Genomic DNA, 20,183 nt, shown 5'->3' with positions numbered 1-20,183 from the left:
ACATAATGAAGGATACATCTGTGGATCCAGCTCGTGGAAGAGTCTAAAGCTGGAGCTCTAAAGTAACTGCACATTGTTATACACGATATTCCAGGAGCGAACAAAAAAACTTTAATAGGCACCAGTACTCGCCATTTTGAAGGGAGAGCATGATATGAACGTACTCCGTGATCAATAGCTGTGCAACCATCCTTCTAAAATAAAAACAGCTGGACAATAAAGTCAAGTAGTTTGAGATGAGAGAGGGTGGAAAACCTGTGAGGCTATATTACCAATATGACGGACATCTTGGAAGCTGCCATCTTTGATACAACCAGTAATTTTCAAAGCATATCGAATGGACAGAGGATTAGGAATTGCACGAGAAAAACAACTGCGCCTTCCATTAAGCATAGCCCGCATCTCGTGGTCGTGCGGTAGCGTTCTCGCTTCCCACGCCCGGGTCCCCGGGTTCGATTCCCGGCGGGGTCAGGGATTTTCTCTGCCTCGTGATGGCTGGGTGTTGTGTGCTGTCCTTAGGTTAGTTAGGTTTAAGTAGTTCTAAGTTCTAGGGGACTTATGACCACAGCAGTTGAGTCCCATAGTGCTCAGAGCCATTTGAACCATTTTTCCATTAAGCATAACTTTATTCATTCTCGAATTAGGACTGATTTTTGTTCCTTACAGGGGACTTGAAAACTCATGACGTTAACAAAAGCTGAATGTACTGAATAGAGGAACACTGGTGTTATCGCAGGGGATTTCAGCCAATGCCACGTAAATAGACCATCAATTACCCACAGTACAGGTGGAGACTTTTCGTGAGATCCCTTGCAACTGGCTCAATCGCCGAAAGCGGCTACAGATGAAACAACATCAACCCCTGTTCTGGCAGTTTTCAGTAAGAGTACAGAGCACATTGCTCACCGCATCTAGCAGGAAACTGGTGTCAGCCGTACATGAATGATGGGAATTCTGGTCACACAATGGACACTCTTACAAAATGCTGATGTTACATCCCACCTACGACGATCCAGACTGTAGGGTTAAGTTTGCGGAATTGGTGATATGCAAACTGGACGACTAACACTTTGCACCTATAACGTACTGTTTGCGAATTAAGCTAAATCCGTTTTGAACGAAGGGGCAAATAAAGGGAATGATGGGTACTGGTTAGATGTCAGTTCTACCTGAATGGATCCACCGAAGGAAGTTGGAGCATCGAAAACAATGGTTTGGTGTGGAGTATGTGGTTAAAGTAACGTTGGGCTCTTCTTTGTCCAGGCTACAGTAACAGAAGCCCGTCATCTTTAGTTGTTAACGAAGGTGTGCCGTCGTCGCTGCCGTCTGAAGATGGGGATTTCCCGACCCTTTTTTCACCACGATGTTGTCCCACTTGATTACAGGATAGCTGTTCGAGGATAACTGTACATAGTTTTCCCAGAGATATATAAGCAGCAGAGGTCAGGTTGAGTGAAGCCACGTTGTGCGGCCGGCAGGAGTGGCCGAGCGGTTCTAGGCGCTACAGTTTGGAGCCGCGCGACCGCTACGGTCGCAGGTTCGAATCCTGCCTCGGGCATGGATGTGTGTGATGTCCTTAGGTTAGTTAGGTTTCAGTAGTTCTAAGTTCTAGGGGACTGATGACCTCAGAAGTTAAGTCCCATAGTGCTCAGAGCCATTTGAACATTTTTTGACGTTCTGCGGATATAAGTCCATTTATCCGTGTGGACACGTAAAGGCAAATGTGTTTGCGGTGAAGATCGAAAACCTTGCACATTTCAGAGAGCGGATTGTTGATGCCTGTTCCCTCATTCTGGTACATGCGTTGATTTAAGTCCGTGAGGAATGGGCAAAGCGGATAACAACCACATTACAACGTGCCGGATAACATGTCGAACACATCATGTAGCCTTTATCTGTTATCACCAGCTTTCATCTCGTTCTCTACAAAATGCGACACAATTCGAGAATGAATGAAGCTGCTCCTAGTTTCCTGCGTGATGCGGCGACTACTGCGTTCTGGACTACTACAGAACGATGCCGGATGTTGCTTCATTTGTAGCTTTTTTCGGTGTTCCAGCTTTTAGTTTGTCTGCAACAAAGCAAGTTTTATTACCGCGCTATGGATAAAAGGTGGTCTGTCAGCTTGTTTTAGGTTGAAATTCTCTGCAATAACTCTTAAAGAGTGCTTATAACTCGAGAATAAATAAAGTTTTCCGACTCCAAAAGCATGAAATACGAACTCAAGAAAGTCCTGCGTAGACCCGTTCAAGGAACTAAGGATACTAACTACTGTGCCCCAACATATTTAAAACTTATATGTTATAAACAAAAATATGGAAACACCAAAAACGTAACACATTACCATATGTGGAGCAGGAAATCCGATAGCATTCAAAACAGCTTCCAGTCGTCTCAGAATGGATAAAGACAAGTCCTGTACCGTTTTAAGTGAACTCTTATAGCATTCTTCCCACAAAATAGTGGCAACTTCAGGTAACGATGATGGAGGTGGGTAACAATCACGCGCCCTTCTCTCCAAAGACCACAGAAGCTCAATGATACTGAGATCTTGTGGCTTTGCTGGCTAGGAAAGGCGCGACAATGCATACTCGTGCCCACGACACGAGCTGTGAGATCAGGAGCCCTGTCATCTTGGAACACAGCATCACCACTGGGAAATAAATATTATACGGTGGGACGTATCTGACCAGCCAAACTCTTGATATAATCCTTGTAGTAGTTTGACTTTACAGAGTAACAATTGGGTCCTTGGAATACCACGATATGGGTGCCCAAATCATCACCGATCCCTTGTGATGTTTCACTATTGGGACGTAAACTCAGCCAGAAGTTGGAAACATTGTGCAGCAAGACTCATGTGACCAACTGACTTTGCCGCTCGGGATTAGCCGAGCGGTCCGAGGCGCTGCAGTCACGGACTGAGCGGCTGGTTCCAGCTTGAATATTTATGCAGCCTTTTCAAAATCGCTTTTCCTCTGCCCCACCCTGTATATGCTACATTAAAGGCACCTCATATGCCACGGAAACCTTATTACAACATTCCAGTAATTGATTTTCAGCAGAAAATCAAGGAATTAACAGGCCCATTTCTTAAAGATTGTGAAGATACATTTAAACTAATAACAGAGTGCACAGACGTATTTGAGCACTCATTAGTCCCACTTTCCATCCATGACTGCCGCGCGGGATTAGCCGAGCGGTCTTGGCGCTTCAGCTATGGACTGAGCGGCTGATCCCGGCGGAGGTTCGAGTCCTCCCTCGGGCATGGGTGTGTGTGTTTGTCCTTAGGATATTTTAGGTTAAGTAGTGTGTAGGCTTAGAGACTGATGACCTTAGCAGTTAAGTCCCATAAGATTTCACACACATTTGAATATTTTTGAACCAACTGACTTTCTTCGATTGCTTCACAGTCCAGATTTTACGGCGTCGGCACCACGTTTTCCTGTTACGGGCAGTATCACTGCTGGGGGGTTTTGGAATTTCCGCTCGCCATAAGTTCCCACCTTGTGGGGCTCCCTTCGTGTTGTTTTGGTGCTGACATGGTTCACGAGGGAGATATTCAGTTTTACAATGACCTTTGCAGCTGTCGTCCCTATATTTATCACCACAATCATCTTCAGTGACCACATGTCATGATTACCCAACGAACACTTGTGTCCGCGTTGTGACTTAGCGGATAATATTCTTCCGTTTTCCAACTATGGGGTATTAGTCTACGATACAGTGCCCCTTGAAACGCCGGAAATTTCAGATATCTTGGATACGGAAGCATCCACCACACGAACGCCAACAATCTGCCCACTTTCAGTTCACTTAGACCCGACATAACGCACTCACAACTATACACACCACTGTTCCGACCACGACTGACACTCGTAACGCATTGAGGACCGCTCTGGTGCCGTTCATGGTCAGATACAAAAGAGCAACCTGCCGGCTTGGGTAGCATCTGCACTTACGTTCAAGCATGTATTTCTCGCGGCGTTTCCATACTTTTCTCCTATCACTGTATCTCTCTTTCAAGCCAACAACTCAGTTTACGGAGTCAATGTCAGAAATAACAATAATCTATATAAATAGTTAAAACCAGATACGTTGGTCCACAAAGGTGTCCATTAGTCAATAGCACTGATTTTTAATAACTTGCCAGCAGACAAACAGTTTAGCTAAAAACGAAGTTCCGTTTAAGAGAAGCCTAAAGGATTTAGTGGTGGCCAGCTCCTCCTCTCCCAGGGAAGAATTAGTTGAACTAATGAACGTTTGTCTTATTAATAATATGAAATAACGGAGTGTTTCACAAAATACGACTTCTGCACATCTTCAATAGAGTAACGAGATCAGTAGGCTTATACGAGCAGATAACTGTTGCTAACCGCTTCTGCTTGAAGATGCGTGGCTACAATAACCTTCGAATTATGTTATGCACTTCGGTGTATAGTGCATTACATGGAAGTTTGATATTGTCATCTAAATAAAAATTTGTTTGAGGGTTTTGAGTTACGTCATATCCAGGAGCTGTGTAAGAAAAACTCACACCCCCCATTCTATAATATGTATTGTGTTTTCTTGGTTTAAATAAGCCAGCTTCTCTGAGAATCTCCTCACTATGGGCCTATTAAACTGAAGTGCACCTTCTGTCCAGAAAGATCGGAGAGAGTTTTTATGCCTTGCGTATAAACGGCAGCGCACTAACTACGGTGGCAGCTTGAACTAACATCTATAAACAGCAGATGTGCATTCGACCACTGACCAGTGAGCAGGCAGTGTAAAATAGTGCACGTGCGACCGTGGTGTGTCAACCTTCTTGTGTCACAAATCGCAGTGGAGCAATATCTCTAAATCAATATTTAAGACATTCTCCAGAATGTTTTAAAGAAGCGAAAAGTGTATGCAAAGTTTGTTCTGCACGTCTTAACTCCCGAACAAAAATAAGGACGCCTGGGCGCCAGCCGCGACTTGAATGAAATGCAAAATGTGCACAATTCTTTTCTGGAAAAAATCATCATAGGTGAACAATACTTGACGTCATCAATAACAACCTACTACAAAACAACAGAGTGAAGAAATTCACATGAAGGGACAACGCTTTGATGACGCAACTGAAACTGAAGCCAATGTGACGTACAAATTGAACATTTCAGATAAAAACTTTTATGCCTGTTTCACATGGCTGTACGAACGTTCAGTGCATTATACTCAATTTGGGCAAGACTATGTAGGAAGGTGTGCTGAAAAGTGATGCCTATGATTTTTTTAATGTGACACTCAAAGCTTTTTAAATGAAAGAAGCATTATTAACATTCTACAACATTATCTTCATATCTACAAATTTGCAGCCCTTTGCCGCTAGAGGATTGCGCAGTGTAGCAAATAACATGGTGGGCTGTAACGTAACTATGTCGGTGCTTGGGAAACAGCGTGCTCTAATCGAATTTCGAATTCGAAGCAAGGGAAGTCAAGCAGCGTTCAGAATAAAGACACTTCTATGGTCGTAATTTTATCAATAAACTGTCGAAATATTGATATTTGCTGCCATCCAGCAAAATAAAAGCTCTGAGATATTTAGGGTGTCATGGAACGTTTATCGTAAGGACAGGTTAGACACCATAGGAGCAGGAGTGTTCAGTGCAGTTGACAAAGGCATTGTCTCTACTGAGGTTGAAATTGAGTGTGACGGTGAAGCTATCTAGTCGCGTTAAACAGGTGTAGGTGAAACCAAGTTAATTGTTGGATGTTTTCACCGGCCACCCGATTCCGCTGTGACAGTTCTTGAGTCACTAAAAGAAGTCTACACTTGGTGCCGGGTAAATACCCAAATCACGCAGTACTAGTTGGAGGCACGTTTAACCTGCCGAATATGGACTGGAACGTCTACGGAGTCATTGCAGGGGTGCAGAGAGAGTCTTGCGAAGTACTTTTGAACAAATATTCCGAAAACTATCTTGAGCAATTAGTTCGGCAGCCAACATGCAATGGACATATCTTAGACTTGGTACCTACAAACAGGCCGCACCATATCGATGTCGTCAGTATACAGACGAAAAATGGCTCTGAGCACTATGCGACTTAACTTCTGAGGTCATCAGTCCCCTGAAACTTAGAACTACTTAAACCTAACCTAAGGACAATCACACACATCCATGCCCGAGGCAGGATTCGAACCTGCGACCGTAGCGGTCGCGCGGTTCCAGACTGTAGCGCCTGAAAGTGTTGAAAACAAATAAGTCGTCAGACCTGGATGGATATACAAAGAGTGCTCTACGGCACTGGTCTTTTATTTAGCTTGTATTTATCGAGAATCCCTCTCCCTGCGCCAAGTCCGAAGGGATTGGCAAAAAGCTCAGGTGTCTCCTGCATATAAAAAGGGTCAAACAACAGGTCTGCAAAATTACAGTCCAATATCGTTAACATCGGCTTGATGCAGCATTCTAGGGCATATTCTGAGTTCGAATATAACAAATTTCGTAGAGTCCAAAAAGTTAATGTCCACGAATCAGCACGGTTTTAGTAACCATCGCTCGTGTGAAACTAAGCTTGTCCTTTTCTCACATGAAATATTGCGAACTATAGCTGAAGGACAATAGGTAGCGCTCAGTCCGGAACCGCGCGCCTGCTACGGTCGCAGGTTCGAATCCTGCCTCGGGCATGGATGTGTGTGATGTCCTTAGGTTAGTTAGGTTTAAGTAGTTCTAAGTTCTAGGGGACTGATGACCACAGATGTTAAGTCCCATAGTGCTCAGAGCCATTTGAACCATTTTTTTGACAATAGGTAGTGTCCATATTTCGAGATTTCCGAGAAGCATTTGACACGGAACCCAACTGCAAACTGTTACCAGAGATTCGAGCATACGTAATGGGTTTCTAGACATGTGAGTGGCTCGAAGACTTCTTAAGTACTAGAATCCAGTATGTTGTCCTCGACGACAACTGTTCATCAAAGACAAGAGTTTCGTGAGGAGTGCCCGAGGGAAGTGTGATACGACCGCTGTTATTTCCTATATGCATAAATGATCTGGCGTACCGGGTAAGAAGCAATCTGCGGCTGTTTGCTGCTGATGCTGTGGTGTATGGGAAAGTGTCATCATCACTTGACTTTAGGAGGATACAAGATGATTTAGAAAAAATTTCTAGCTAGTGTGATGAATGGCAGCTAGCACTAAATGTAGAAAAAGTTAGGTGAGTAGGAAAAACAGTTCCGATAAAGCGTAGGTAGTGTCCTGCTTGACACAGTCACGTTGCTTAAATATCTGGGCGTTATGTTACAAACCGATATGAAATGGAACGAGCAAGTGAGCATTCTGGTAGGGAAGGCGAAAAAAAATGACTCTGAGCACTATGGGACTCAACATCTGAGGTCATCAGTGCCCTAGAACGTAGAACTACTTAAATCTTACTAACCTAAGGACATCACACACATCCATGTCCGAGGCAGGATTCGAACCTGCGACAGTAGCGGTCGCGCGGTTCCAGACTAAAGCGCCTAGAACCTCTCGGCAGCACGGGCCCGACAGGGAGGGCGAGTGGTCGACTTCGGTTTATTGGGAGAATTTTAGGAGAGTGTTGTTCATGTATAAAGGGGACTGCATATAGGACGATTGTGCGGCCTGCTCTTCAGTACTGCTCGAGTGTTTGGCTTCCACACCATGTCAGGTTATAGGAAGACATCGAAGCAATTCAGATACGCGCTCTTAAATATGTTGCCGGTAGGTTCGAACAACACGCAGATGCTACTAAGTTGCTACGGGAGCTCAAATGGGAAATGCGGAAGGAAGGCGACCTTCTTTACGATGAACATTACTGGGAAAATTTAGAACCCCGGTATTTCAGTGCGACTGCCGAACGATTCTACTGTAACCGTTATACACTTCTTGTAAGGACCACGAAGATAAGATACAATAAATCTGGATTCATATGGAGGCATGTGGACAGTCGTTTCTCCCTCGCTCTATCTGTGAGTGGAGGAGCAAAGGAAACGTTCCGCCACGCACTGTACAGTGGTCCGAACGATTCTACTGTAACCGTTATACACTTCTTGTAAGGACCACGAAGATAAGATACAATAAATCTGGATTCATATGGAGGCATGTGGACAGTCGTTTCTCCCTCGCTCTATCTGTGAGTGGAGGAGCAAAGGAAACGTTCCGCCACGCACTGTACAGTGGTCTTTGGAGTATGAATGAAGATGTAGATGTAGAACATGAATGTTGAGGTAGATGTAGACTTAGAAAATTCTGGTGGTGTGGGGTTCTAACTCCTGTCTGCCTCGCCAAACATCCCCCCCCCCCCTCCTCTTCCCCTGGCCCTTCACGACCTCAAGATTTTAAGATTTATGTTTGCCGTGGTTTAACACAAATCCTGCAATGATCCCGTTGACTAGGATGCGGCCAATTTCCTTCCTTGATCTTACTGAGTCTGAGTTTGCGCTCCATTCCTAATGGCCTCGTTAAATTCTCCTCGCCTGTTTCAATAAGGTTGTAGATTTGATACCATATTACAGTCACCTCAGAAATCAGCGTGTTACCTGCTTTGGCTAACGACAGCTTTATTCTTCCTCTAAGCGGATACTGCTAATTTAGTGAACACCTTGTGATCTACACAAGATATACTAATAGGCATATAGTTCTACAAAAGCACGCCACACAAAATTTAGTCTTCTCCAGGTAACATCACACTCATAACGTGTAACGCCGGTTGTAGCCTTTGTAATGGACTCAGTCTTTCGAAGACGAAAGTCCACAAATTTCTTCCGGTACGATACACCACCTGAAGCCACCGATTAATGAGATTCCGAAGAGCGATCAGATAGTGGGGATGTTCATTTTTGCGTTTCACCTGCTGTTGCAAATAGTACTAGATATCATCTAAGGAATTAAATTCGGGTGTTTTAGCAGACCTGTGAAAGTGCTTGTGAAAGTGGATGTTGTCTTGGAAGACGGAAGTGTTCCACCACGAAACTGCAGAAGGAAGAGCAACACTTGATTACCGATAACGTCTAAAAAGATCCTGACACATTTTCACGGAAACCTGGGTGAGTGTACGAAAAACGCTCCCAAGCTGGTCAGAACTACATCGTCCGCGCGATGTGAGTGAAACGCCTTATTGAACGCTCGTTGCACTCGACGTCTTGCATCTTTTGGGAAAAAGGCAAAATGGCGACTTGTCGCCTCCTGTCAGAAACGGTCTAGTTTTTGTATCGTTTGGTCCATCGAAGACGCACAGATAAATGTGCCGCTGTGAGTAATAACCTTTGGTGCAGTACTCGACTCCAGATATCAATTTTATATTGTTCCCTTCACAATGTTTGTTCGAGTCGAGATGGACCTGCATTCGCTAAAAGAGAGAAATTTCTCTATGTCTGGAAACCGACTGTTACTGACAAGGTGTGACACTCGTTCCTGACCCTGCCGGTTAGGAACACTTTATGCGGTTTAAAATGGCTGCGAGCAGTACTCCATTCTTTATAGACACGCGGACAGTCTACGTTGATTTCGTGTAAGGACTACGAATATAAGATACGGGAAATTAAGGCTCATACGCAGGCATATAGATAGTCGTTTTTTTCCTCGCTCTGTTTGCGAGTGGAACGGGAAGGAAATGACTAGTAGAGTTACATGGTACCCTCAGCCACGCATCGTACGGTGGTTTGCGGAGTACGCATGTGGGTTCAAAAATGGCTCTGAGCACTATGGGACTTAACATCTATGGTCATCAGTCCCCTAGAACTTAGAACTACTTAAACCTAACTAACCTAAGGACATCACACAACACCCAGCCATCACGAGGCAGAGAAAATCCCTGACCCCGCCGGGAATCGAACCCGGGAACCCGGGCGTGGGAAGCGAGAACGCTACCGCACGACCACGAGATGCGGACACGCATGTGGGTGTAGATACATCAACAAATTGGGAACTTCTATCACAGTGTAGTCATGGAGATGTCCAAACGCAATAGTTTCTTTCTGTTACTGTGTCCCGTATCCACGTCGATCCGTCTTAGTGTGACGATGCCATACAACCGTCTGGCATATACTGTCAAGACTTACGTCAGCAGTGGAAAATCATTACGACCGCCTGGCTGATGTTCTACACAGTCTACAGCACTCCAGAGCGACCAGTGTGCTATTCTAAGGGGGTGCGCTTATATTTTCTCTTCCACGAGATCCGAAAATAGTTCATCATTCTCACAAAAATCAATGTAGCGTTCCGTACAAAGGTATTATTCACAGTTGTCGCGTACTTTAAGTGTGAAGGCGTTTTGGTAGCTGTTACTGTATCTATGAGTGACTTCCGGTTGGGTAAGGGTCATTTTATTGAATGAAAACGGAAAAAATATTATAAGGGAGATCTACAGCCTTTATAACTATTAAGTAAAGGGAAAAAGTGGACAAGCGCGAGTAGGACTTGCACTCTGGGGGTTTCGTTCAAAATTAGGCATATATATACACTGCACAAAAGAATCAGGGGAACGTGACTCTGGGCGTCTGCCATATTCCACTGAGCAATAACTTAGAACTGGGAATGTTAGCAAATTGTACCTTTATCTTTCACAAATTAAGTACACAACAAAACGTCATTACATCCTCGATCGTTTACATAAACAAAAACTGAAATGTCAGACAGGCTTCGAAAACAAAGTGGAAACAATCGTACATCCTGTAATCCTAGACGCTTCTCATTTGACTTTGAGAGTTTCAATAACGTCTATGCCCTCCGTGAGCGTATATCACTGTCTGACATCTACGTGGCATGCTCCGTATAAGTCTACGGAGGTCACCCTGTGGCATCCGTTCCCATTCTCCAATGAGAGCCCAAGAGAGTTCTTGGAGAGTGTATTGTGGAAAAGGACGACCACCAACACGACAGTCAAGCATGTTCGACACATGCACGATGGGGTGGTGAGGACTCACCGCAGGCCATTCCATTAGTTCAAAGTCCACGCTTCGAAATATATCTCTGGTGACGCCCACCACATAATCTCTGGTATTAGAAGGAGTTCAGGCCCACCAGCGTATGCAGCACATACTGTTGGACCACACTGTCCAAAAGGATGTGATCGATGCACTGCTTGACGGTAAGGTGCACAACAAGGTACTGTCAGTACTGTCAGTAACTGAAGACTCTCCATATCATCACATAACTTTGGAAATCTGTCGATTTCATGGACAACATCTGGCAGCTACCGCTCACCTCGAGTCTCCGCACACGAACACGGCCATCATCTGAGGATATCTGGACTCGACTGCGAATAACACGTTTCCTCAGTGACAAAGTTGCCAGCTGAAATGAGGACAGCAGAACGAAAGATGAGCTGCAAGATGTTGTCATGTCAAGCGATGTACTCAAACAGGACGTCTGTGTCGTAAGGTCCTTTCAGAGTCTGGTTCAAAATGGCTCTGAGCACTATGGGACTTAACAGCTATGGTCATCAGTCCCCTAGAACTTAGAACTACTTAAACCTAACTAACCTAAGGACATCACACAACACCCAGCCATCACGAGGCAGAGAAAATCCCTGACCCCGCCGGGAATCGAACCCGGGAACCCGGGCGTGGGAAGCGAGAACGCTACCGCATGACCACGAGATGCGGGCTTTCAGAGTCTGTCAGATATCAGTTTTCACATGGATTTCTAATGCGTCGCCAACCTTGTCAACTCGCCTTGCACACTGACCTGTCTCCCCGAAGCGAGTCCACAACCTACGGATGACATATGGAGAGGCATTGGCATCTACACAAACACGTTAGAAAGTCCATTCTTTTTGGAACAAAAAGTGTCACTTTCACTGCATTAAGATGTCTCATTGAACTTGCTTGATTGAATGCAAAGTTCAAAAATAACAACTGCCATCTGTGTATCTCGCCAGAAACCCTTGGACACCGGTACTCGCTTCCTTCTAAAGGACCACCTGAAACTGTAATGCGCATCACATCAATAGAAGGCGAATGACTTTAATTGTTGTCTACAATGAAAGCGATCAGGCCATGCAGTAAGACCACAGGTACCACACCAGACGTTATACATGTTTTCACCTGATTCTATAGGTTCGAATGAGTGAGTTTGCGAGTATCACAATATGTGACATAAATGGCCGTATCTTGTAACTGCATTGCCTTAGAAGCTTAAGTTTTTTTACACTTCCAAAGGACCACAGATCTGACCATTTGACATAATTTTCAACCTGATACGTCTACTTAAGAATGAAAAGATCTGGGTTTGCACGCTTCTTAATTACAGTTTAAACATGGTACCAAAATAAATGAAACATTCACAAATCAATTCATGGGATTTTTACATATTTAATACAAGTTAGATGTTATCCTCTTTTAACAAATTTAAATCTTGTGCTGCTAGCACCAGGTTATCATTGCATAAGAAAGATCTTCATTCCTTACTAACAGTGTGTGTGGATGTTAAATAAAACTGGTTCGACTACGATATTTGGTGCAGTTCGTCTTTAAGATTCCCCAGTCTTCTTTTTTATTGTTAAAAACAAATTGATGAGACGGTAGGTACTGGACCATCGCGACGAAGCCAGTATCAGTTGTATGGTGATGAATGTACAACTAAGGTTTGATGTCCCACTTAGTCAGCCTACTGCACATTATCAATAAAAGGCTTTAAACAGCTGTTGTGATATATACTGATTCTCTACGAGCCATGACGGGATTAAACGCTGCACTGCACGATTAATGGTACAAAATCGCCCTGGAAATTCGCCCTGAAGCACATGCACTCAATCACAAATAAACAACAACTGTAACGTCAGCTGAAGCTGGTTAGTCACCGTACTAATCATACTCATCCAGATATTTCCATTATTTTAAGAATCGTTTGCTGGTGGGTCAGAGAACAAATAAGGGCGATTAATCCTGAAGAGAACATGGTAGTTTGAATACATGAACAGTTTTTGACACACAGCCACTGAGTTAAATAATATTATTTGCTGAAAATTCTACACGAACACTTTTACATGGCCGGCCGAAGTGGCCGTGCGGTTAAAGGCGCTGCAGTCTGGAACCGCAAGACCGCTACGGTCGCAGGTTCGAATCCTGCCTCGGGCATGGATGTTTGTGATGTCCTTAGGTTGGTTAGGTTTAACTAGTTCTAAGTTCTAGGGGACTAATGACCTCAGCAGTTGAGTCCCATAGTGCTCAGAGCCATTTGAACCATTTGAACTTTTACATGTGACAAATGAGCTACGTATCACAGATTAAGCGTTACACAGCTGTGCATGGTCTCTAAATGAGAATTCAGGATGGAGATGAACTCAAAACGAAGCTGCCTCCTCATTCTCCTAGTACCGGAGTATTAACTTTCTGCACTCACCACAAGGTACGAAGCATGCCGGATCAGCTACTTGTATAGTGGGAGTGGCAGTTAGGAAAGAACTACCTGGCACTTCCTAAGTCACTCGCTACCACATACTTTTTCTTGACACTTACCAGTCAGCATCAGCTCCGTTGCTTTCTGCGGCCTGAATATGCATGAATATAAACGAATAGATAGATTTTGCTTTGAATGTAGCCAAACTTTTATACAAATAAATTAGACTGATTATGGAACACTGCATCTACTTTGCACTTCATCTTGTACGAGTGTCCACTGAAGTGCAAACATTGCACGTAACACACAACTGCCAAAATAAAAATAAATTCATAAATATTACAAGGTCTGACATTGATATGTAACTTACTACTTCGCACTTACCGTTGCTCGCAGCACTACAAGTTACTATCATACAAAGGTCAGTGCAACACAGATGTTTTAGCTAGCTTATGTGTGAAGAACGACTGTTGACTCCTATTAACCTCATACATACGTCATAATTTGAATAAGTGTTCTTACACCTATGAGTATGTGGCGTTTATTTCAGTTAATGCTTGTAAATGGATTAATTGCTGTACAGGTTTCGACTGATTAATTACTGTAATACACAGTAAATATCTCTTGGCCATATCAACACTTTCATTTTTTTTTTGGAACGATAATTTCACATTAAAAAAGACAATTGATTTTGTTAATAGTGATATAATAATGTTTCCATATTACTGTGGCATGGCCAATAAACAAACATTTCCAGTGACTGATTCCAGCTAACAATTAACAATACGTACTGGCAGTTTGTCACATACGTAGGTAACATTTTCCCACCGTCAGGGTACTCAATAAGAGTTCTTAAGCTGTCACGTACACGTCACTCCATCTTTAATTTCAAGTATCCGTTTGGAGCTGAACCGAGTCATATGCTCTTCTCTCATGTGTGAACGAATCGAGCTATGCTTTTATAAATGCAACCTACTCTTGTTTGTTACTAACAATTCACCCAATGCACTTAAGGTATTTTCTTATGAGCTGTGTTGATATAGACTAAATAAAGTCTTCTTCTACCGTCTGAACAAAAGTATCCGAACACTTTTGGTGGACATTAACATGGGGTATGTCCACTGTTCGCCTTTATGAGGGCTGGAACTCGGTTGGGGACACTTTCAATAAGGTGTCTCAGTGCCTATGGAGGTATGATATCTGTTTCTTCCTCAAGAACGGAAATCAGGGAAGGCAGTGATGTTGGATGCTGGGTCTGGAAACATGTCAACGTTCTAACTCATCGCAAACGCTTTCCATTTGGTCCAGGTCAGGACTCTGTGCAGGCCACCCATTTCAGGAATGTTACTGTCCAGAAACTACTGACTCACCGATGCTGCGTTATGATGTCTGTCTGGTGTATAACGGTTCAGATTGCATCCACATGTAAAACTCGAGACCGTATGTAGCATCCAATGGCACCCCAAACCACTACATCTGGCATTTATCTACCATTCCACTCCACAATACTGACTCCCACATTCTGTCATTGTAGTAGCAGCCGAGTGGTCTACGGCCATTAGTGTAGGACAGGTTTGAGCAGTATCTTACGTTTTACCATTCAGTACACCCATGACGACGTTAGAATGTCCATTAGAGCGTAAGGCGTTTGAGGAAAATGAACTGTGGAATTCGACATAACGCTACCAGTCTAGATCACAGCAAACTGTATCGAACCGTAGACACAAATAGGTCTACATAGCGTCACCGCTCCAGCGTCGAACCAATACTTTGGACGAAGCTGCACGAGCGGTTAAGCCTAAGTTATACGACAAGCGAACGACTGAACCATGCATCAGATAGCATTAGGGTAACATATCTACAGCTACATACATACTCCGCAAGACACCGTACAGTGTGTGGTGGAAGGTACCCTGTACTAGTACTACTCTTGTTTCCTGTTCCACTCACAAATAGAGTGAGGATAGATGTCTCAGTATGAGCTCTAATTTCTCTTATCTTGTCTTTGCTGTCCTTACACAAAATGTATGTTGGCGGCTGTAGAATCGTTCTGCAGTCACATTGAAATGACAGTGCTGTAAAGTTTCTCTGTATTGTTCCTCGAAAAGAACGTCATCTTCCCTCCAGGGATTTCCATTTGAATTTCCGAAGCATCTCCGTAATACTTGAGTTTTGTTTGAACCCACCGGCAACAAATCAAGCAGCCCGCCACTGAATTACTTCGGTGTATTCTTTTAATTCGATCTGGTGAGGATCCCAAACACTCGAACAGTACTCAAGAGTAGGCCGCACTAGCGTCCTACATGCGGTGTCCTTTACAGATGAACCACACATAACTAAAATTCTCCCAGGAAACTGATGTCGGCCATTCACCTTCCTCACCGCAATCCTCACATGCTTATTCTATTTCATATCGCTTTGCAACATTACGCAGAGCACTAGTAATGTAATATCCGGACGTTACGGGTTTGTTTTTCCTATTCACCAGCATTACCTTACAATTGACCACATTTACAGCTATCTGCAATTCATCACACAAACTACAAATTTTTGGCTGTCATCTTGTATCTTCCGACAAACGCTCAACAACGACAATTTTCCTTACACCACAGCATCGTCAGCAAACAACCGCAGATTGCTGCTCACCTTGTCTGCTAGATCATTTATGTATATGGAAAATAACAGCAGTCCTATCACACTTCACTGGGACACTCATCACGATACCGTCGTCTCTGATGAGCACTCGCCATCGAGGGCAACGTCACTTAAGAAGTCTTCGAGCCACAGTCGTATCTGGGAACCTATTCCATACACTCTTACTTCATCAACAGTCTGCATTGTGGCACCGTAACAAACGCTTTTTGAAAATCTTGAGATACGGAATCTATTTGTTGCCCTTCATCAATAGTTCACAGTACATCATGTGAGAAACGGGAAGCTGAGTTTTGCGCAAGCGATGCTTTCTAAAACGGTGCTGATTCATAGGCGTAAGAATTTCGACCTCAAGAAAATTTATTATATTCGAACTCAGAATATGTTCGAGAATTCTGCAGCAAATCATATGTTAAGGATATTGGTCTGTGATTTAGCTCTTCTTATATACAGGAGTCACATGCGCTTTTTTTTCCAGTCGCTTGCGACTTTGCGCTGATCGAAAGTTCCGCGACGAATTGCAGGCTAAGTAAGAGCCCAATGCCGTGGAGTGACGTTTATAAAACCGAAATGGGATTCCATCCGAACCTGGCTACTCATTTGCTTTCAACTCTTTCAGTTGTTTCTCTACGCCAGGGGTGCTTATTATCGTGCAGTCCGCTATCTTCTACTGCCAGACCAGGCTGGTCGTGACTGGATGGAAGCCATGAATGCGCTTAGTAGTTTAACATATGTCCAGAATTTTCTCTGGTTTTCGGCAAGGTCTTTTGCTAAGGTATGGCGGTGGCAGTAGTTCTATATTTCCCACATCGATCTTTTCATTGACGCACGTATCTCTACTAACCTTTGCCTGTCTTCATTTGTGCGTTCTGTTTAGAACTTAGAGTGCAACTGGATTTGCTTCCACAGCATTTTCCGAACTTCGTTGTTGAACCACGGTGGGTCTTTTCCGTCCTTGATGAACTTACTAGGCACATACTTCTGCAGTGCACAACCTGCTTAAATCTTATCCATAATTCCTCTACGTCCATCTCACCCGAACTAAAAAATGTCGATTCATTGCCTAAGAGAGATGCTAACAATTACTTATCTGAAACTTCCTGGCACATTAAAACTGTGTGCCGGGCCGAGACTCGAACTCGGGACCTTTGCCTTTCGCGGGCAAGTGCTCTACCAACTGAGCTACCCAAGCACGACTCACGCCCCGTCCTCACAGCTTTACTTCTGCCAGTACCTCGTCTCCTACCTTCCAAACTTTACAGAAGCTCTTCTGCGAACCTTGCAGGTACTGGCAGAAGTAAAGCTGTGAGGACGGGGCGTGAATCGTGCTTGGGTAGCTCAGTTGGTAGAGCACTTGCCCGCGAAAGGCAAAGGTCCCGAGTTCGTGTCTCGGCCCGGCACACAGTTTTAATCTGCCAGGAAGTTTCATATCAGCGCACACTCCGCTGCAGAGTGAAAATCTCATTCTGGAAACATCCCCCAGGCGGTGGCTAAGCCATGTCTCCGCAACATCCTTTCTTTCAGGAGTGCTAGTTCTGCAAGGTTCGCAGAAGAGCTTCTGTAAAGTTTGGAAGGTAGGAGACGAGGTATAGTCTGTCGGTAAACTGAAGAGCGAGCGAGCGAGTCCCCACTCTGCCAACCCAGCTACGTCACAGGGCGCTTCTACAGGCTGTTTCACTACATAGTACCGGCCCTGTCGCGGCACGCGCTTCAAATTTGTAGCGAAGCCGTGTACAGATACGTCTCGGCTGCGTTTATTTTTAGACAAATGCTTTAAGACCATAAGGAATACAAAAAATGATAGCTTCTTCCGAAACACAACATTATTATTAACATAGGAACGGTATTCAGGACTCTACTACAAACATAGAACCGAAAGCCTGTTCATGTGAATGTAGGCCTATGTTCCTCTATTGCTGTTCGTAAAACGAACCACTTGTAATGCAATCAGTCTGTAGAATTTAAGACTTTTTCATATTTTGTGTTTCTACTAAAAGGTAGAAGTTTTCTTTGAAGGACTGCATTGAAACTTAACAATTCTTGCAACACAAAGAGTGTTTAAAAATTAAGCAGAAATTTATAATTTTCTGTGTTGTATTACTCCGATTTGCACCACCTTTTTGTCACTGTCTTTGTAAACATGCTGCAAAAGTATGTGTTCAATGTTATGCATGTTGGGTATTTACTCTGTTGTCAGCTGTCAGAAAGGTTACATGTGTTTTTGTAGCATCAAGAATTTTTTGTTTTGTATAAAAATAAATTAGAGAATCTGTATTAAATTTTGTTATAAGAATGGAATGAAGTGTATGAAATTTTTAGAAATGGTAAATATTGCTTTTGGTGACCCTGTTATGAGTAACCCAAGGGCAGACAAGGGGTATAAACATTTCAAAGCAGGCCTTAAAGGACAGTGGTTTTACAAGGACGGATGAGATTAAAAAGGCACAGTTACGGGACCTATAAACAATCCCGATGAAACAGTTCCTGGCATAAGTGTATAGTATGTAATGGGGAATATTTTGAAGAGGATAACATTGCTGTAGATTAACAAGGTTCTTACCAAAAAAATAAAAATATGTGAACGCACCTCGTATGCCAAGCGTTTTGCTTAGAAGTCTAGAATCAGTGTACATGTTTCCAAGGAAATTTCAGTAGTGTTTAGAATAGCTATTGCGCACATGTTTTAAGCAATATGTCTTAAAATCTGGTGAATAGTGACCGAGATAGAGATTTAGTGTTCCATAAGCAGCAAAGGTTCTACGTGATTTTGAAACTGTCTGTAACGATGGGTTTCCTCCCAAAATTATTAGTTTTCCTTCGTGACGACTCCAGTAAACCATGCGGCTTATTTTTCCATTCCTTACTTATGCGTGCTATTAGGTGAGGCCGACGTTTGCTTAAATTGCAGCCCTTTGATTGGGACTGGTAATGTTAGTCAACAGTTCTTTTTGGGCCGCCTCTTTAATACACGCTGTAATAACATTAGAGGCGATCGAACGCTCGTTAGTCCCCAAACACCTCCACTTCTTCGTATTCTGCATATTTTCCTGCAATGCTAGACGATTATCCATCACTTCCGGATATCGAAGTACATCAGTAAGTTTACAACGTTAACTCATTGACACTGGCAACTAAGATCCCACGAACACAAACGACGTGTATCACTGCACGCCGATCTACACCGCTAGACAGGTTAGGTTAGGTTAGGTTAGGTTAGGTTAGTAACGGGTAATAGATTTTGGGTGCCCCCTGTAGGCCGGTGGCAGCGTTCTTCCCCCACCAAGAGCGCTGCTCGCTCTTGAGTTTACGGACAGACTACACTGGCAGAAGTAAAGCTGTGAGGACGGGGCGTGAGTCGTGCTTGGGTAGCTCAGTTGGTAGAGCACTTGCCCGCAAAAGGCAAAGGTCCCGAGTTCGAGTCTCGGCCCGGCACACAGTTTTAATGTGCCAGGAAGTTTCATATCAGCGCACACTCCGCTGCAGAGTGAAAATCTCATTCTGGAATTACTTATCTGTTCTTTCTAGCAGATACACTCTTCTAGCCTTCTTGACTAATTTATTAATTTTGTAGCCATAGTCGCTATGATGACCGAGCGAGACGGTACTGTGGTTAGCACAATGGACTCACATTCAGAGGGACGACACGACGGTGCAAACCCGCGTCCAGCCAGCCAGAGTTAGGTTTTCCGTGATTTTCCTAAATCGCCCAAGGCAAATGGTTCCTTTGAAAGGGCACGACCGATTTCCTTCCTCATCCTTGACACCATCCGAACTTGTGCTCCGTCTCTAATGACCACGATGTCGACCCTATCTTGCTTCCTTCCTTCACTGAGATGACATATTCATCACTAATCTCCGTCTCTTTACTGACGCTATCGATAAGATCCGGCCTGCTTGTAGCTACAAAATCTAAGACATTTCCATTGCATGTGGTTGCCGAACTAGCTGCTTAAGACAATTTTCGGAAAATGCATCCAAAAGTACTAGGCAAGACTGTCTGTCTGTCCCCGCTGGAATGAATCCATAAACGTCCCAGCCTATACTCGGTAGGTTACAGTCGTCTCGAACTAGTACTGCACGATCTGGGCATTTACTCGCTACTGACCGTAGACTTTCTTTGAATTACTCTGGAAATGTCACAGCGAAATCGGATGACCGGTAGAAACATCCAACGATTAACCTGGTTTCGCCTAGACCTGTTATATG

General features: G+C 43.8%; 1 protein-coding gene and 2 non-coding genes across 3 annotated transcripts in view; 1 reads left to right on the top strand and 2 right to left on the bottom strand.

Annotated features, from left to right (window-relative positions):
- Positions 1-20,183, bottom strand: part of LOC126247963 (retrotransposon-like protein 1) — a 326,384-nt gene that overhangs the window by 292,711 nt on the left and 13,490 nt on the right. The window lies entirely within an intron of this gene.
- Positions 17,096-17,170, bottom strand: Trnas-cga (transfer RNA serine (anticodon CGA)). Its single transcript has one exon. It is a non-coding gene; the product is annotated as a tRNA-Ser (tRNA).
- On the top strand, positions 19,336-19,410 carry Trnal-caa (transfer RNA leucine (anticodon CAA)). The gene has a single exon. It is a non-coding gene; the product is annotated as a tRNA-Leu (tRNA).

The sequence above is a fragment of the Schistocerca nitens genome, chromosome 3, assembly GCF_023898315.1.
Source record: "Schistocerca nitens isolate TAMUIC-IGC-003100 chromosome 3, iqSchNite1.1, whole genome shotgun sequence".
NCBI lineage: Eukaryota > Metazoa > Arthropoda > Insecta > Orthoptera > Acrididae > Schistocerca > Schistocerca nitens.
Note: the sequence above shows the minus strand (reverse complement) of the source record. Positions and strands in the feature narration are given on the sequence as shown.